Raw genomic sequence first — 21718 nt, forward strand, 5'->3', positions numbered from 1 at the left:
AAATGGTGATGCGATTCTATTAGATATGTACAGTCCACGTCTGTGGTGAACACAAATCTTTCGCGTAATAAATTAGTAATCTGTTTTTTTCTTCTTCTAATTTTGCAAAGACTGACAGCTGTAACATACATACATACATACGATTTCCTTAAATGTTTTTCATAATCTTCCATTGTTTCCTACGGTAAAAGGGTCGGACAAATGCTATATTTTCCCAATGATTTTATTTCTTATAACTGTCACATTGGTTCATTACAGACTAAAAATGAATTTGTAAATAAAAATGAATAATTTATCTACTCGACTCGATTGAAGGCCCAACCAAACTACGAGTTTAGTTCTTAGGACACCACTTGTACTTCAATTCACTTGTTTGGTAATGGTCATAAAGACATTCTTAAATTTTACGGTCAAGATAATAAAGTAATGTACACGTTCTTGTGTGTGTGTGCGTGTGTGTGTGTGTGTGTGTGTGTGTGTGTGTGTGTGTGTGTGTGAGGGAGAGAGAGAGAGAGATGTAAGCGAATTCAACTGTAGCTATGGAATTAGTGTGCGAAGGATTTAAATTAATTTAATTTCCGTGAAATACCTCAGTTTCATTTATAAATGTTTGAACATGATGATAAATATACAACGATAATTATACTTTTTCTGGGATTTTCCATTCTTCAAATTAATAAGGTCACACATGTAATGGAAATAGAGAGCGAATTAGTTCTCAATTAAATTCTCCCGATGTTATAATTTTGGCGGTAAATAAAACAGTGTAAACATGTTTCTAAACCAGCACAAGAGCAAAGCGGTGTATCAACAAGCTGAAAGAATATCAAATATTATTACATTTTGAAACGTTCGCTCAAACATTATTCGATAATTATACAATTAGCTAGTGTATAAAATATATATTTCTATCTGAAAATCTAAAATGTCTAATGCTTAATTTACTTATATGCTAACAATTATTTACTCTAAAACCTAACGTGTAAATCAGGACGATATTCTACAGATAGCTCATTTTTAATTTTAAACACGTGAAGGATTTTTGATTGGCTATTTTAGGATGACGTTTTTCATGCTTTTGCGAAATCCTTAAATGAGCACCCATCCTCAGCAACAGTTGCCATTTCTAATAGATCTAGTATCTGCTATTGTTCAATTCCAATAAATGCTGCCCTAATTATACTGTCAATACGACATGCCCACTGAGCGTGTGTTGAAAGCATTAGTCCATTCTAATGATAGGACAGTAATGTCAAAGAACATTATTTTAAAATATTATGTATTTCACGATTTAAAATTTCTTATTTTTAAACAATACCCGCCCACCCAAAGAAAAACAGCACAAACCAAAAAAAGAAACACCATGGCAACAACTTGTTTTCTGCATCAAACATTTGAAGTAATTCCTTTGGGTCATTTCTGTAATATGAGATGATATTTGTCAGTACAAATTCTATCTTTGCGGGGTAAAGGAATACTATGGTAGGGGAAAGCATCTGTAGAAATGTATGTAGAATCATTTACGCAGATTTAAACAAAATAAATTATAAAATAAAAAGCTCGGTAAAGGGCTCCATCATTTATAATACATATTTCCCATGAATATATATCATTTAATAATATATTTTGTTTTCGTACTTCTTAAGGCATTTTAAAACCATGTTTACATATCAAGAGGCTCAGGGTGGCCGAGTGTTCTAAGGGCTTGTCTTTATAAATCAGTGACATGACCTCTGTCCGCGTGGGTTCGAGTCTCGTCGAGGTCAATGAAAGTGTGTGAGAAAGCTTGTCAATATCATATTTCATGGGTCCATCCTCCACGAAATATACTGGCTGCCATATATATATAGCATATACTGTATGGAAAAAATGTCGTTAAACACAAGTAACCAGTTTTCAAAGATCAGCACTAATCAAAATTCAGTGTCAATTATAATTAGAGAATTTTGGGGGAAACATAAAATTGTTGTATTTAAAAAATAGGTCCTCGATATAGTAGCACGAAAGGTTTGTCTTGTTCTTGAAGAAAGGGAACGAATTTTGTGCTAAATTTTGATACCATTTAATAAAAAAGCCGATTTCCATCAACAAAACAAAAACGTTTTTATTTTTTTAAATTTTGACTTTTTATAATATACATAATCCCCGATTTGGGGAAATAGAACCAACAGTTTTGCAACAGTTATACACAAATCAAAATGAATTATTGCAACATTTGTTCTCATATTAATATATATTATTGCAAAATATAGTCTTACATTAATGTGTGTTATTGCAACATTTATACTCAAATTTATTTGTCTTATTGCAAGATGAAAATGATAAATAATTACACAATCTCTTCTCATTAATAGTTGCTTTGGGCAAGTAACGTTCCTTAAAAGTAAAAGGGTATTTGATACTTTCGCAAGCTGATGTAAAATACGTATATGACACTTCCACAAGTTAATGAGAGATGACATTAAGACAATTTTCTTTTGAAATCAAAACTTCAAAATTTCCTTGGGAACTATCATAATTTTCTCAATATTTTTTTCTAAAATTGGACATAAACAAGATGCCTTTTTTATTATACATCAATGATTTGGGGGTTTTCAGCAAAGAAAAGATTTACAAAATAAAGAAACGGTATATTAAAATATTGATAAACCCCATGGAGATCAAACAATAATATGGACAAAGTTCATGGAGTCCATACAATAATATTCACAAAGTTCATGGAGTCCATATAATAATATGGACAAAGTTCATAAAGTCTCTACAATAATACCGACAAAGATTATGGAGTCCATAATCACAAAAAGATGTAATAAAGGCTCGCTATCTTTGCTGGAATTTTGTTTGCTTTGAAAGCGATGGTAAAATTTTCAACTACCTCACTCGATGCGTCTTTCTTTGTATCCATCTATGTGTAGATACGCATACATACGCCATCCATAATAAAATCTGTCTATACACATCAACCCTTCCATATGTCCATACTTTTCCATATGTCCATCCATTTATATATCTTTCTTTGCATGCATAAATATTTACAACATAACCTGTTAATAATTGAGAACCGGATAGCAGATGTCTCTTTCATGACCAAATGGGTCATCCTCGTGAAATAAATAAAATAAATAAATAAAAAAATAATAAAAATAAATAAATAAATAAATAAATAAATAAATAAATAAATAAATAAATTAATTAATTAATTAATTAATTAATTAATAACAATAATAATAATAATAATAATAATAATAATAATTATTATTATTATTATTATTATTAACATTATTATTATTATTATTATTATTATTATTATTATTGTTGTTGTTGTTGTTGTTGTTGTTGTTGTAATTGTTGTTGCTGTTGTCGTCGTCGTCGTCTTCAATGATATCTGAAGCATTGTCTAAAATGTATAAATAGTTTTTGGAGTTGCGAAAACAAATTCACAATTACAGAGGAATAGGATACAGGATAACTTTTTAACTTTTAGCGATGACGAAAAAAAATTATTTCGCTATAACGAAATATTTTTCCCAAAGTAATTAATTCAATTGTTTTAAAACAATTACTCCCCAGTCGTGAGTTGTTACTTAGGACTGAAAAATATGCTCTCATATAATTTGAGGATCGTGTAACGTCCTTTGTGTATAAATTCTTGGGTCTACATTTTGGCATAGCAAAAGTTATTGTGAAGAACCCATTTTTAGTTAATTGCAATGACCTTGTGACCCCCAAATCAATAGGCATTTTCTTATCTTATGTGCAAGCCGTCCATAAACTTTAGTCAGGTAATTTGTTCAAGAAGTAAAGTTATTATGTGATAACAGTTTTCATCTTTCAGGCATAATGTCCTTAACCTTTGACCTTTTGACCTAAGCAATACATTTTTCATACTGTACATAGTCGAGAACTAAAATGCTTGGTGTAGAAGCCATGGCAGTTTTTTTTCAGCCACATTGACATTGACTTTCGACTTTTTGTCTCCAGTTCTACTAGGTTTATTCCGATGTCCAAGTGCAAGCTATCCGCTCCTGAGGAAAGCATTTGTTTTCTCTCAGTCAGACACCTTCATCTTTGGACCTTTTGATCTCGAAACCAGTTGGATTCTTTGTTATCTTAAGTGGAAGCAATTCATAATATCTAGTAGAGGTAGATAGTAAAAAATGTATTGTGCCGAAACGAAAACCGTAACAAGCAGACGGATGTTACGACATTATACTCTCAGACTTTTGGCTGACAAATGATTTCTTAAATTATATACTATATGCACGCAAAACTGAGTTAATACTATATAGCAGGGGTGCACAACCCCCGGCCCGCGAACCTCGCGAACGTGTTCTTTCCGACCCTGAGGGCAAATTAAAGCAACACAGAAATCTGTCCCATGAACAGTAATGATACTAAATAAATTAGTGTTTGCGGCCCTCGAGTGGTGTTAAAATATGAATTTGTTCGAATACCGACGTCTGAAACAAACGTGCAAGGTTATTTTAGCGCTCGTGGGTAAATAATTTTGTATACAAGAACGTTGCAAGAAAACTGACATCCCATCCATTCGTTTATTACCTGTGTCACTTTTTCGGCATAAGAATACCGTTTCTCACAGGCAAAGAAAAAGAAGACTAGAGTTCGTTCATACTGATTTACTGTTCAGCTTTCTGTGTTGATAAAAATTCTATTTTAACCTTTAAGTTGTTTACATGAAATAATACCATTTTTAAACAAATTAATAAATTGCGTAGTTGCATATGGTAAACGTCATTTTAGATTCAACAAGTCTTTTAACAACTTATCGAATGGTATTAGGTAAGTGTCACTTGCAGACTTGCATATCACTTGACACTAAAAGCTGCCACTACCCAAGCAAAGGTGGGCAAGTTATAAATTTTCTTACTAGACGGATTGATTTCCAAACAAAATGATTATTGCGGTCATGAATACATCGTAAAGGAAACTTTTATAAAACCGTTTAGAGCCGAGGCTCATTTATTTTCAAGCTTTGTGACTTCGACTTGTCTTTATACAATTGTATTAGACTGTTTAATTCAAATAGGAGCAGTACGTGCAGATTATAAATGTAATAAAAATAATGCTGACATATAAACATAAGTTAGCATTTAAATGTGTCATGTAAAGTGTTACACCTATCGGTGAAAATTAGGTCACTAAGGCCTAATTGTCACGGACCAATGATTTTTTGATAAACTTCGCGCTTAGATTATTTATTTTTCAAGCATTATATCACGTAAAATCATAGAAATGTTCAATTTTCTTTGATCACAAATTATTCGAGTTCCAGATCACAAAAAATAAAGACGAGAAAAAGAAGAGTAACTCAAAGTTTCTTAGACCTGCGTGGCTGCAAACAATCATGCGATGCACATATTCTTGATCACCCCACACCCATTTCCCTACCCCCACCCACTCCCATTTATTGCTGTCTCGTACTAGAACGATGATCAGCTTGACGATTGGTGCCTTATATTCCATTCGTCCGGGAAATATAAATCTTTATGATCTTAGGAAAAATAAAACAACACGAAAAGTAATCTGCCCTAATTTTGTGTGCTGCTTTTGTTGAGAGAGAGAGAGAGAGAGAGAGAGAGAGAGACAGAGCATAGTACTAGTAGTAGTAGGATTTTTAGTACTAGCAGTATTAATTGGTACAACACCATATTTTATGATAGAATTACCAAACTTAAATGTTGACTTTTATGTATCGATTAAGCATTAGCTGGCGATTGCCAAATGACATTTGTATTGGATTCTTCCCCTAACCCCTGATCGTTGTTAGCTTGTACGTGCTGGATTCCATCCCCTACCCCTGATCTCCGTTAGCATGTACGTGCTGCATTCCATCCCCTACCCCGGATCGCTGTTAGCATGTACGTGCTGGATGTTTCTAGTCATCTGCATATCACGACTTACTAGGTGTTGAACTCGATAAACATTTTATAAACGAATTATGCAAATGACATTCTGACACAGTTAATCAGCTTGTTCTATCAATATAATGTATCAGGCACATACACTCCTATTTACAATGCTCTGTAATATAGTAAGCATACATACAACCAGATCAGCCACATACAAGTCATTTACACTATTCATTGCTCAAGTCAGCACATAACACAATCCTATCCTAGATTAATCCTCCTAATTTAAACCCAAATTTGTAGCGTGAGCAGATAGACCGTTTGTAATTGTCATAGGTAACAGTTTTTGACAAGGCTGTACATTCAAATCATGTTTGTCTAGGGAGGTAAGCCAGTATCTGTTTCAAGTTAATGCGACTAAGTTTGGCCTTGTTACCGTTATTTTACACGTTATTTTACACGGCAGGCCAGACTTCAACGGTCTCTCGTCGATATGTAGTTATTAGTTATCGGAGGAGGTTAGTATACATATTTTGCATACCATTGGTTGTACTGTCCCATTCGAAAACTCATGATTTAAAAAGCAGAGCATGGCGAGGACTACATCCTCCTCCTCCTTCTCCTTCTCTTCCTCCTCATCACCGCTCCGGTGGCCTAGTGTTTAGAGCGTCCGATGCGGGAGGTCGTAGGTTCGATCCCCGGCCGAGTCATACAAAAGACTTATAAAAGTGGCATTTGCATCTGCCTCGCTTGGCCCTCAACATTAAGAGGTTAGTGTTAGGACTGGTCGGATTGGTGTCAGGATAATGTGACAGACATGCTACATGTCTGCTGCATGATGCCCCAGTGCTAGACATCACTATAAACTGCTACACTGCAGACATCGTAGCGATATGACTGAAAACTTGGTAAAGCTACGTAAAAAAAATATCCCAATCCCAATCCTCCTCATCATCGTTTTTGTTGTTTGCATGCTTCCTGTCATGATAAAAAAAAGCAGAGCATTGTGTGAATTACATAATTATATTCGTCGTCGTCATCATCATCGTTGTCGTCGTCGTCGTCATCATCATCATCATCATCATCATCATCATCATCATCATCATCACCATCATCATCGTCGTCGTCATCGTCGTCTTCGTCTTCGTTTTCTTTGTTCGTATGCTTACAATAGTAACCACGATAACGCTGCTGCTGCTGAATCTAGTGATGCGTTGGTTATGTCGTCGATTATGAAAATTCTAATATATACAACGACACAAAATAAAATAGATATTAGATACTTTCATTGGCAAGCAGAGATATAACTGAAGATAACATACGACTGATGGAGATAGAATGAAGACAAATATGAAAAGAGACGAATAAAAATAATACACTTAAGTTACACACAAATCCTTCTACTGCCTTTCCATCCATGACAAGTGTAAGAACCATTTGTCGAGTGAACGATACAACATGTCTCCTGATTGGCCAGTTTTTCAGTGACACATTTCAGATTCTAACACATGTGCCTGATTTAAACGTCCAAGAGGGACATTTTTATCTTTGTAATAGGTGTTCTTCTGACCCTTCAAACGACACAAGTGTTGAAAATTAAAAATAAATCTCCACATTCTAAAGTAGGGTTATTCTGCATAATTTTTTTGTGGTAAATTGTCAGATCATTTTGGGTGCATTTTCTCTCCTCTGTTCTCTGAAAAACGTTCGTTCTTTGTTCCCTTTCAATTCCACTTACTTTCCATTCCTAATCTCTGTATCAACTTTGGTGTTTGTTTTTTTCAAAACATAATGAAATGCACAAACGAACAAATGAAGTATAAATTTATTATTATTGCAAAGGTTTACGAAGCCGAAAGTTCTGGGACATGAAATTACCTCTCTGCCCCTACTGGTCCCATTCGTTGTCTTATAGGTGGCAATACATTGTGTTACTAATGATATAAAACTTGCCAAAAATATCTAACATGCGCTATTAACATTTTGATATTTTTATGAATCATGAAAACTAGCAAGCAGTTGCATTGTTGGATATACGTATGAAGAATTTTCAAATGCCAAGTCAGACAAATTTGGACCAAGAAATCACACAATGGCACTCTACGGCGTCACCTGGAAGAATTTGCAGTACCTATTCGTCCTAATGATTAAATAATTCCTTGTGGCATTTAGTGTCTCATATTAATGATGCACTACGACTACTACTACTACTACTACTACTATTACTATTTCTGCTGCTGCTGCTAATACTACTATTATAGATATATAAATGATAACATTTTACTATAAAGGATATTATATTTAGGACCTTGGCAAGACATTATTGCTTATTATACTGTCCAATATGTATATTCGGTTAATCCGTTCTAAAGTATATATAAATCATATATCCATTGACGTAATGGATTAATAGTTTGAATTCGGGCTTTGAAAAGTATATATAAATCATATATCTATTGATCAATTTTTAGAATGTGGACGTTAACATGTATATATGCATCACATTTAGTCTGATAAATATATATAGCATGCAATGTAGTACCATGATTCAATCAAGGTGTATGAGACAAAGACACTTCTTTTTATTTCAAAACAAAAACTTACTGATAACGTTGTGCAAATTGGAATACCTGAGTGATATGTACGTTTACAGCATTATCATGATATTAAATTGCAGCCATGTGTTTGAAACCCTACCTACACAGAAGTACCATTGTTTGCATCCCTACCTTGACAGATTTACCTGCCTAAACAGTATTACCATTTATCTCTTGCCATTCCTAGATATTATGTTTTCATTTATTTTGTTGCCCTGCACATACAGTGTTATCTATCCAGACAGAATTAATATTTGTTTGTAGCCCTACCAAGACGGTATTACATCTAAACATAACTGACATTTATTCGTTGTCTACCTAGACAGTAATACATATATAAACATAATTACCATTTATTCGTAGCCCTACCCGGACGGTATTACATATCTAAACATAATTACCATTTATTCGTAGCTCTACCTAGACGGTATTACATATCTAAACATAATTACCATTTATTCGTAGCCCTACCCGGACGGTATTACATATCTAAACATAATTACCATTTATTCATAGCTCAACCTAGACAGCATTACATACATAAACATAATTACCATTTATTCATAGCTCAACCTAGACAGCATTACATACATAAACATAATTACCATTTATTCGTAGCTCAACCTAGACAGCATTACATACATAAACATAATTACCATTTATTCGTAGCTCAACCTAGACAGCATTACATACATAAACATAATTACCATTTATTCGTAGCTCTACCTAGACGGTATTACATATCTAAACATAATTACCATTTATTCGTAGCTCTACCTAGACGGTATTACATATCTAAACATAATTACCATTTATTCGTAGCCCTACCCGGACGGTATTACATATCTAAACATAATTACCATTTATTCATAGCTCAACCTAGACAGCATTACATACATAAACATAATTACCATTTATTCATAGCTCAACCTAGACAGCATTACATACATAAACATAATTACCATTTATTCGTAGCTCTACCTAGACAGCATTACATACATAAACATAATTACCATTTATTCGTAGCTCTACCTAGACAGCATTACATACATAAACATAATTACCATTTATTCGTTGTCTACCTAGACAGCATTACATACATAAACATAATTACCATTTATTCGTAGCTCTACCTAGACGGTATTACGTATATAAACATAATTACCATTTATTCGTAGCTCTACATAGACAGTAATTTTGATTTATTATGTGGCCCTACCTAAACATTATTACTATTTCATTGTATCCCTAACAAAACAACATTATCATTTTATTTGTAGCCTAATAAAACATCATTAAAAATAGTTTGTAGCCCTACCTAGACAAAATTACCCAGACATTATCTGTTTATTTGTAGCCCTACCTAAACAGTATTACCCAGACATTATCTGTTTATTTGTAGCCCTACCTAGACAAAATTACCCAGACATTATCTGTTTATTTGTAGCCATACCTAAACAGTATTACCCAGACATTATCTGTTTATTTGTAGCCCTACCTAGACAAAATTACCCAGACATTATCTGTTTATTTGTAGCCCTACCTAAACAGTATTAACATCTAAAGTTAGAATTCTCAGATCAAGAGTGTTGTCACGTCGTCTTTAAATTTGAATGGAAGTTGGGGGAAAAACAAAAATTATGCTTAAAAATAGAAAATAAAAAAATATGTGGTGATTTGAAGGTGAATATTTTTTCGTTTGTTTAAAGAATTTGTGTAGAACATTTAGTTCCCATATTTTATTTACAAAAGCTTGCACAATTAAAGATATAGGCTTTTATATATTCAAATAGTGAAATTGAAAACACAAACACAATAATGCCACGAAAATAAAACAAACATTGGTGGTTTAGTCCATCAATGATTTAAACATATAAATGATATCTAATTCCAACCTTGTTCCAATTCAAATGAAAATAAGCTCAGTTCAGGGCCAAATTATTTTTATACATGTTAAGAATTGTTGTTATGGTCTTGTATCAAAACTGTCAGCAAGAACCCATCGCCCAGAAGAGTTGTTCTCAGTTGACGTTATATTTTTCGATGACAACGAAAACAAAGAATAAGAATGAAAAATGGCCTTAAGGAGACCGAATACGACGACGACAAGGACGATTATCTAAATACATGTTCCGAATTAAAACCATTTGGAGACTAAATTTTGTCAAGTCATATTGTATTTTTGGCAAGTCATATTGTAGTTTTGTCAAGTCATATTGTATTTTTGTCAAGTCATATTGTAGTTTTGTCAAGTAATATTGCAGTTTTGTCAAGTCATATTGTAGTTTTTGACAAATCATATTGTAGTTTTGTCAAGTCATATTATAGTTTTGTCAAGCCATATTGTAGGTTTTGGCAAATCATATTGTGTCACAAGCGAAGTATTCTAAGTTATACCAGTTTCCACAGAAATAGCTACATGAGACGTCTGTAAGTGATTACATGCTCTTGTAAATCAGATCGGCGTCATCTCTCTCCGTGCGATAAAAGGTTGAAGTTATTAGACTATTCCACGATTAAAGACAAGCGCTGAAAGTAGTTTATTGCTTATCCAAATACTTGAATGTGAGTGATATTTGCCTTTAAATCACTGGTTATTTCCAAAGATTTATGGAAATTTTATGTACAATACTTCATTCTGTTCACTATTGAAAATCGATTATTGCTAGAGAGATATCTAAATTCTTTTATTGTATAAGAAAATTATGGTCCTTATGAACAGCGTGGATCGAAAATCTGCTATCACATGATCTTCAGACAGATCGCGTTTACACTAATTCTTTTGCCTATCATTTCAAGCGAAAATGTAAACCATAAGGTGGTTGTTCAGCGTCATGCCTTAAAAAACCAGAGTCTACACTGTTGCAGATAGCTGTGCGTTATACACGGGTATATACGGTAGGAATTACTTCATAATCATTATGTTTATTGACAAGATTAATATTATATCAATGTTTCTCGGCTCATTACACAATGCAATCGCTGATTTTAAGGTTCATTCAATTTTAGCTGTTGATAACATAACCGATTTGTGTATGGGTTGGCCTACAATGTAAAGTTCTGAAAACCTACATGATTTATAAAACCAACATGATTTGTAAAACATACATGATTTGTAAAACATCCATGATTCCTAAGAGTTTTTCATTATACAGTTTCAGGAGAACATAAAAGTGCAAAGTTCAGACATATAGTCGATGGTTTAAACGTGTCTTTTTTCAGTGATATTTGCAACACGTATCACCACTGTAGTATTCGTCCCCCAAAAACTTACCAATCTGGAAAGTACCACTGCAACTACCTGCGGCGAGTCTTTGGCAAAACGGAGATGTTAGTCGACTAGGAGAGAGAGAGAGAGAGAGAGAGAGAGAGAGAGAGAGAGAGAGAGAGAGAGAGAGAGAGAGAGATTTGTTTTTTTTAACGTAGCTTTAACAATGTTTCAGTCGTATCGCTATGATGTCTGCAGTGTGAAAGTTTATTGTGATGTCTTGCACTGGGGCATCATTCCACAGACAAGTATTATCATGTCACGCCCAGTCACATTATATATAATACTAAAATACAGGTCAGAGAGCATGTATGTATGCATGCATGTATGTATGTATGTATGTATGTATGTATGTATGTATGTATGTATGTATGTATGTATGTATGCATGTATGTATGTATGCATGTATGTATGTGTGTATGTATTTTATGTATGTATGTATTTATGTATGTATGTATGTATGTATGTATGTATGTATGTATGTATGTATGTATGTGTGTGTGTATGTATGTATGTATGTATTTGTGTGTGTGTGCGTGCGTATGTGTGTATGTATGTATGTAGGTAGGTAGGTAGGTGGGTAGGTGGGTAGGTATGTAGGTAGGTAGGTATGATTGAACAATTCATAATAAGAATGTTCCTAATCCGTCAATTTATGGGAGGGCGGGATAACGTGTATCCGATTACAAGCTTGCTACTTTTGATGTGAAAATGGCAACTTTGTAAATTTTTATTATTACTGGTACATCTTTCCATTTACGATTTGTTAAATGCTTACTGAAACTGATATATTTACATTCAAGTTTGCTCTTGTGGCTTAAGGCTGTAAACCCAGGTTGGCATGTCCGCGTGAATTTCTTAATGATGTGAAATACTAGTAAAGGTAATACACCGCTTACTATAAATTCAAAAAATTAACAAGAAGCTTGGAGCAATAAACCAACCACAAGGCTAATGTAGATTATAGGCTTGGACACGTCTTGGGGATTTCTAGGTTCATGTCAACACAACAAATGAGCTTTTTCACTTAAACAAAGAAAGTCAACGTACCTAAAACCATATTTAATGATCATAGACCACCCGATCTGAAATCTTTGAGACCAGGGATTTACTATTGCTCGTTATCACATCGTTAACAAACTTCTGACATTGTTAGCGACGGAGGGTGAGCTAACACGGGAGGGAACCCGCAGCATCATGTAAGGTAACAACGCCGACAACGGATAATAAAAACGAATAGCTTATGATGGTCTTTTGTATCTCTTGCGTACGTTGTATTTTGTACCGTTCGTCGTTGTCATTTTTGCAGCCCAAGATACAGAGAGCTCCCTCTGACTTCAGTTTGACTTTTATCGTTGCCAACTGTAGCGATTTAGTATGCAGGGTGTGGTTATTTATTGCTTTCGTTTGAAATTAAATACATACTTTTATTCAACTAGAACTTTGATTGTACCCAGCCTCCTTGTATAAAACTTGTGGACACTGTAATTTAATCCGTTTTTTGTGTACGTCCATGTTTGCATTAGTAATAGATGAATGACATAGGAAACATTAAATTAAGGAATTACACCAGAATAAATAAAACGATAGAAATTGAACGTGAGGCATATAGTCTGCCATGAACTTGTAAAATGTCTGATATCCTGGCACATCATACAGAAGTAGAAGAACTCAGTCATTTTTGTGCGTTGGGTGGGAAAACGTGTACACGGGTTTTAATCTGTTTTATGGGTCGAATTTCATCTGTCTTGTTCTTTAAAAAAATAAGCATTTCTGGAAACAGACACCGACCTCGGCTTAAAATAATTACACACATATTTAAGTTTGCAAAATATTTGAGAATAAGCTAAGTACGTTCAGAAAGGTTAGAGACTTATATTTCGTTCAAAGTATAAATGTAACCTATGCCGCGAGCAATTGCATATGTATATATTTGCATGAAATAAACTTTAAAATAGACTACACGGTGAATATTGTCATTTTTGACACGTTTTAGGCTCGAGATTGTCAACTCTTGTCCACATCCATTGGGGCCTTTCTTATAGACCCCACAAATGAGTTGCTTAAAGTTCGTTCGTTTTACGTTACAAGGATTTGTCAACCCTTGTCTACATTCATTGGAACTTTCTAACAGGCTACAAAATGAATTGCTTCACGTTTGCCATGCCCTAAAGCACATATGTATACATGCAATGGTCAGATGTAATCATTTCCTTGTATTGATGCAATTCCACGGATTTTCAAACCATTGATTTATAAGTGATTTATAAAATGTAAAAATCAGTTTGTCTTACTGGAAATAATTCAGTTTCTACTGTTAGAACGAGTCTTAGAAATAATGTTTGTAGTAAATGTTTTGTTGTTATTGTTACGAATGTTCTCTTTGTTGTTCCGCTTGACAATCTACATTGCCCAACATCGAGTCAAATGATTCGTGTACAATCATCTAGTAATCAATGTTTTAAAGTGATATGTATCAGAGTACAACACCAGATGTTTTACTGTAATAATTTGAGTGGAAACATAGACTTGTTACGTAGATTTGGCGGAAAACTGACTTGTTATAAAGGTTTGGGTTGAATCAGACTTGTTATGTATTTTTGGTTGAAAAAAAAATTGTTATGCAGTTTTGGTGGAAACATACTTATTATATTATATAGGGATGAAACAGACTTGTTATGTAGTTTATGGTGGAAATAGACTTGTTATGTAGTTTAGGGTGGAAACAGACTTGTTATGTAGTTTAGGGTGGAAATAGACTTGTTATGTAGTTTATGGTGGAAATAGACTTGTTATGTAGTTTAGGGTGGAAATAGACTTGTTATGTAGTTTAGGGTGGAAACAGACTTGTTATGTAGTTTAGGGTGGAAACAGACTTGTTATGTAGTTTAGGGTGGAAATAGACTTGTTATGTAGTTTAGGGTGGAAATAGACTTGTTATGTAGTTTAGGGTGGAAACAGACTTGTTATGTAGTTTAGGGTGGAAATAGACTTGTTATGTAGTTTAGGGTGGAAACAGACTTGTTATGTAGTTTAGGGTGGAAATAGACTTGTTATGTAGTTTAGGGTGGAAATAGACTTGTTATGTAGTTTAGGGTGGAAATAGACTTGTTATGTAGTTTAGGGTGGAAACAGACTTGTTATGTAGTTTATGGTGGAAACAGACTTGTTATGTAGTTTAGGGTGGAAACAGACTTGTTATGTAGTTTAGGGTGGAAATAGACTTGTTATGTAGTTTATGGTGGAAACAGACTTGTTATGTAGTTTAGGGTGGAAATAGACTTGTTATGTAGTTTAGGGTGGAAACAGACTTGTTATGTAGTTTAGGGTGGAAATAGACTTGTTATGTAGTTTAGGGTGGAAATAGACTTGTTATGTAGTTTAGGGTGGAAATAGACTTGTTATGTAGTTTAGGGTGGAAACAGACTTGTTATGTAGTTTATGGTGGAAACAGACTTGTTATGTAGTTTAGGGTGGAAACAGACTTGTTATGTAGTTTAGGGTGGAAATAGACTTGTTATGTAGTTTAGGGTGGAAATAGACTTGTTATGTAGTTTAGGGTGGAAATAGACTTGTTATGTAGTTTAGGGTGGAAACAGACTTGTTATGTAGTTTATGGTGGAAACAGACTTGTTATGTAGTTTAGGGTGGAAACAGACTTGTTATGTAGTTTAGGGTGGAAATAGACTTGTTATGTAGTTTATGGTGGAAACAGACTTGTTATGTAGTTTAGGGTGGAAATAGACTTGTTATGTAGTTTAGGGTGGAAACAGACTTGTTATGTAGTTTATGGTGGAAATAGACTTGTTATGTAGTTTAGGGTGGAAATAGACTTGTTATGTAGTTTTAAGTGGAAATAAGCAGACCTGATATGTAGCTTTTAGTGAAAACACAGACTTCTTTTGAAGTCTATAAAAGTTAAAGGTATAGATGTTGAAATTCTATAACGATATATACGTAAGTTCAGTCAAAGATTGCACTGTTCATGACATAGAGTAAAAGGTGTATCCATTTCAAGCTGAAGCTCTCTTAGGATGCTTTTGTTATGAATTATATTAAAAAAGTATTTCAAACGAGTTGAACGAGTTGGCTATTTGAAACGATTCGAAAGAGTTGGTTATTTGAAACGATTGGAACGAATTCGCTATTTGAAACGATTTGAAAGAGTTGGCTATTTGAAACGATTTGAACGAGTTCATTATTTTGAAACGATTTGAACGAGTTGACCATATGAAACGATTTGAAAGAGTTGGCTATTTGAAACGATTTGAAAGAGTTGGCTATTTGAAACGATTTGAACGAGTTCATTATTTTGAAACGATTTGAACGAGTTGACCATATGAAACGATTTGAAAGAGTTGGCTATTTGAAACGATTTGAACGAGTTGGGTATATGAAACGATTTGAACTAGTTGGCTAAGAACAAACTAATGTATCAACAGAACAAAGCTATTTTGTGAAGATAAGAAGAGGGGACTTCAGCAGATTTTTCCTTTAATTGACATTCACCAGGTCTCTCCATTCCTCAGAAGAGAATGAAACATTAAGAACGTAGTCAAGTCTCGACCTGGCTCGCATAACCTAAAACGAGTGTTAACAATCGGGGATAATTGGTGACGGTAGAAAATATATAGTACTAGTCTCATTGAAACAATGAGTAATAAAACTTAGAGATGTTGATAAGGATGGGCCTCGTTGTGATAAGGATGGGCCTCGTTGTGATAAGGATCGGCCTCGTCGTGATATGTTAACAGGAGTGAGACATTAAAGAGCAGCTACCGCTGTCTCTTCTCCCCTTCAAATAGTGTATCTACAAATGGACAGGGACCTGGCTTCCATATTCACCTAATGGTAAGAGTAATAACATAGGTGGCACTAATTGCCGAGGCGGCAGAAAATAGTCAATAGAAGCAGTGATGCGTCTCTACGATAAAACTGTTCACAATGTATGTAAGTACACGAATCGTATAATATATGGTTATAACTTGTTTGCTGTAGATTTTACATTTTCATACACAATATTTAGGGTCATACTCATGATCTGGCAAGATTAACTAAAAAAATATACTTTTTCTTATATTTAAGATCTATGATGTAGGAAAAGTTATACACATGCACGCACTCATACATACATACATGCATACATACATACATACATACATACATACATACATACATACCTACATACATACATACATACATACATACATACATACATAAATACATACATAAATACTCTCTGACCTGTATGTTAGTATTATATATATTCAGCAACCATATTTGCTGCTGATGGTTATTTGCCATCTTTTATTCGTCCAATAATATTGATGGCATTGTATGTTTAAAACACTGATCTTTTAAACTTCCTGGTCTTATCAATGGCCACTGATGATCATCACCTTTCCTCATTTGTTGTGTTCAGTGTTTGATTTGAGCTTAAATTATTTAATTCAAATTATTCTTCTCTGGAAATACAAAGTGCTCTACAATATTATTTTGAAAGAGCCATTAACCTGGAATTATAGTAAATTCAAACAAGGAAACCTTGAATTATATTAGTGTGATTCAACAAATGACTGCTGGCACATCATTCCAATTCAGGTCATTGGTAAATTAATACATTAGAGACTGCCGGCCATTACACGCACGTCAAGACCTTCAGCGTTATAAATAATTTGGAATACCACAAAAGATCATTCAGAATTTGATTCATTAGGACTTACGCTAGTACTTCTGGGATTATTTGGGATTTTATTGGCATATCCGTAAGTTCTTGTTACATTTTCGCATTGTATTCTAAGGAAATAAATTATTTGTTGAATTTTACAACACTTGTTGCTTCTCACTCATTTCTATTACATAGTTAAGACAATAGAGTCGTAAAACGTTGATAATAACCAGGAAATCTTGAATATAAATAAACTTGTTATTTAATGGATCACATCTTGAGCAGTTATATATATATATATATATATATATATATATATATATATATATATATATATATATATATATATATATATATATATGGATCGTTGTTGTCGAGAAGACTCAGACCGACTTGAAAACGAAAATAAGCTCGAATTAGAAGGAGTACGAATCACGAAATATAAATTATGTTCATATACACGAATTAGAGGGAGTATGAATTCCGGAATATAACGTATATTCATGTACTCGAATTAGAGGGAGCACGACTTACAGAGTGTAAAACATGTACATGTACTCGAATTTGAGGGGTGAAAATTACAGAATAAAAAGCCTGTAAAGAGGAACTGGTAGACAAAACTAAGTGAAAACAAAAATTGAATACATTATTTACCTGTATAAAATGATAGATACTAAATGTCTATTTTACCGTTATGATCCATTACCACCGTTCAGCGTCGACGTAGCAAGTTATAACCATTAAAAATACATAAAAGTTTGAAATTTCAAATTTAGATTAGAAATATCAAGGATGTTATTTATTTACTGGAACTTACTTCTGTGGAACAACCTTGCTGAGATGTATATGTCATGTCAGCCAATGAAAAGGCGTCTCTCACAGGAATATGACAATAGTCTAGAGTTTGTATTAGTGCAATCAACTTTTCTGAATAAGTTCATTTTAGATAATTATATTAATTACTTTTATTCTGTAATTTTTTTCCCAGATGCTTTCTTTATTTTCTGATGCCACTCCGTCCTTTGGTTCCGGTGTTATTTCGAAGGAAAATTTTATGTTCCAAATTTGGTAACAATAAGAATATTGTTTTGTTATATTTATTGCTTCTTTTCGATTTATGTTGTTATTATAGACAGTATGTGTAAATCACGATTGCTAAATCAATTATGATATTAATAAATAAATAATAATGCAATGGATGCATCAAGAAATAAAATAATTAGTCAAATTATTAACATTTTCCATTCAAGTTTCATTTTCTTCAGAGGAATGGGCCGTCTAGTGTTCTGAGGTGCTTCCAGAACGGTAACTTTAAGAGGTATGTTTACAGACGTTTTTCGTGTTGATGTTCTTTTGTTTAAAGTTGAAAGGTTCTTCTTGAAATGTTCCATAATCTGTCCATATTAAGTTCGTTTTTGATCAAAGTAGATTTTATCTGTTAGTATCACTTTTGTAAAGATACGTTTCTAGAACAGCGACATACAACAAACGGTTTTATCGGCTGCAAAACTAAATTCAGCCAATTAACAGTTCAGATGACTTTGAAACCAGAGTGTACCTTCTACCCACTTAATTACAATGACCACCAATGGTAATTAAAATCAATGTCTATCTTTCCCCATCTTAATACAATAATCACGAATATTAATTAAGATCCAAGCGTATCTTCTTCCCATTGTAACACCTAAAGTACTTTAAATCAAGGGCGTATCGTTTACCAGCTTAATACAAAAATCAACAATAGGAATTGAACGATTAAAGAAGCAAATACATACTTCAAATTTGGCCAGCTGACATCGATACAAGTGACACTGTGGTCATCATACAGCAGCCATTGGGGAATTCACCTAAATTCTAATTTTCATGCGCCTTCTAGATCCTAAAACATTTCCACAAAACGAACTCGACGTCATTGATCCGTTTCAATATCTATATTTATCTATCTATATCTATATCTATATTTATCTATCTAAATATATCTATATCTATCTATCTATCTATCTATCTATCTATCTATCTATATATATATATATATATATATATATATATATATATATATATATATATATATATATATATATATATATATATATATATATATATATATCTATGTGTGTGTGTGTGTGTGTATGTGTGTGTTTCCCAATTACATAGATAATTTCAAATCAAATGGTTTGCTTTAATATGGAGCTAGCCGATAAAATTGAAAAGACAACAAAATGTGTTGGTTAGTGTATTATGCTATAATGATGCCACAACCAGTTTTAATCGTTACTGAGAAATTTTTTACATCAGATTTCACGCGTTGGAATGAAATAAGTGGAAATTCTTCTCCAATCTGCATGAAAATGGGAGTATCTCTGCGTCGGGCTATTTCTGCACTGTTTTACATATGATATGTATCTACTTTTCCGAGAGCGTCCGAATACCAAACATGCAAACATTTGTTTCCAGCATGCTCTGCGAATCGAATGTCCAAACTTCAAATTAGTCTCAGGATTAAAAGATAAAAAATCCGTGATTATAGATTTGTTTTTGTTCAAAAAATGTTGTCGATACCTCTACTACATTACAAAAATCTATAAAAGATATTTGAACTGATATCATATCACGTGTTATATGCACAGCAGCTTCTTTGTATAAGATGTTATACATATTGTTATGAATAATGTATAAGGTATTTGATAATTCAGCGAGCGAAAAGTACAAGCATAGTGTCATATCACATGATCTGTACATGGTTCAGAACGTGCGTTTATAGCATCCGAATGTGAGAATTAAAATGGTAGTCTATAAACCGTTGAAAATTGTAACAAATCAAGAATAAAAATGGCACAGTTTATAGACCGTAAACAAAATAACACATATATAGCAGAAAAAGTGATACTGTTTATAAAGAGGTGACAATTGTAAAACACATAAAGGATTAAATGAGACATTTTTAAGCCGTTGACAATTTGAAAACAAATCAAGACACCTACACACGTCATTGTCTTTCCATCTTTATAATCAGTCACGACTGGGATTGTTCAGGCCTTAGTTATACTATGAGACTAAAGACGTGGGAGCAGCGATGGTAAAATACTGAGCCTGTCACACCCACGACTGAAAGGTGAGGATTCGAATCAGACCTTCGGACCAGCATGTGTCAGCTACCGTGGTGTGTCCTTGTGCATGGCACTTTGCTCTAATATATCTGCTTGGGTATGTGTTTTGTGTATGATAACATTTATTCTTAAGTATGATTTTATTTGAAAATGTTCAATTTTTACTTGAATAACGGAATTCTCGAAGCAGGGAGTTATAATATACATCCATTAATTGCCAAAAATATGAGTTGTTAGATAAAGTCATGTAAGTGGTCAAAGTGAACAAGACCGTTGAAGTCATTAAAAAGAACATATTTGTGTGTTGAAAATAAATGACGTTTGTACTTTCCGATAGACCCAAAATTGTGTGCAACGTCCAAATACAGTTATATACATATGTTGTTAATTATTTGTGTGACTGCAAAAACTGAGTTTGGTTTCTATTTCATATGTAACCATTTCTTAATAGCATCTTTTTAAAACAACACGGAATCGTCACATGATCTCAATCGTTTTTTGCTTTATTTGGTACTTGTTTATTTCATATATTACCTGTTCCTGATGGGGCTGTGCCTATAATGAAATAGCTTACCAAGAGGGGGGACTGGTAGCGAGATATAATTGTCAATCAGAATTTAACGAGCAGCCAAAACTAAATCAGTCTTATCACAAGGAAAACAATATGTGTCGCATTCCAGCCCCAACCTGCGACCTCTGCCAATTGTTTTAGCTTGAGAAAGGGCAACTGTCAGCCACAGGGTGGGCTGATGGATGGTGTTTGTTCCTAAATAAACTGTCGCAGTAAATGGTCCTGTGATCATTTAGTGGTCCCCAGAATAAATATAAAAAACACCGACAAACATTTGTTGTGCTCTATTTTACAAATGTTGTTAGGCGTTGTACTTTTTAGAAATATTTGTTAAATTTTACAGCAAAAAACATCGACAGATGTGTAATGGAAGGTAATGCTTTAAGTTATGTGTATTATGTAATGCAGTGTAGTGCTTTAAGGTATTTGTGTTGCAGCGTAGTGCTTGACGTTATGAGTAATGCAGTGTAGTGCTTTGAACTATGTGCAATGCAGTGTAGTGCTTCAGATTATGTGTAATGCAGCGTAGTGCTTTGAACTATGTGCAAAGTAGTGTAGTGCTTCAATTTACGTGTAATGCAGCGTAGTGCTTTACGTTATGTGTAATGCAGTGTAGTAGTGCTCTTAGCTATGTGCA

This window comes from Sinohyriopsis cumingii, chromosome 15 (genome assembly GCF_028554795.1).
Source record: "Sinohyriopsis cumingii isolate HCF-2022 chromosome 15, ASM2855479v2, whole genome shotgun sequence".
Classification (NCBI taxonomy): domain Eukaryota; kingdom Metazoa; phylum Mollusca; class Bivalvia; order Unionida; family Unionidae; genus Sinohyriopsis; species Sinohyriopsis cumingii.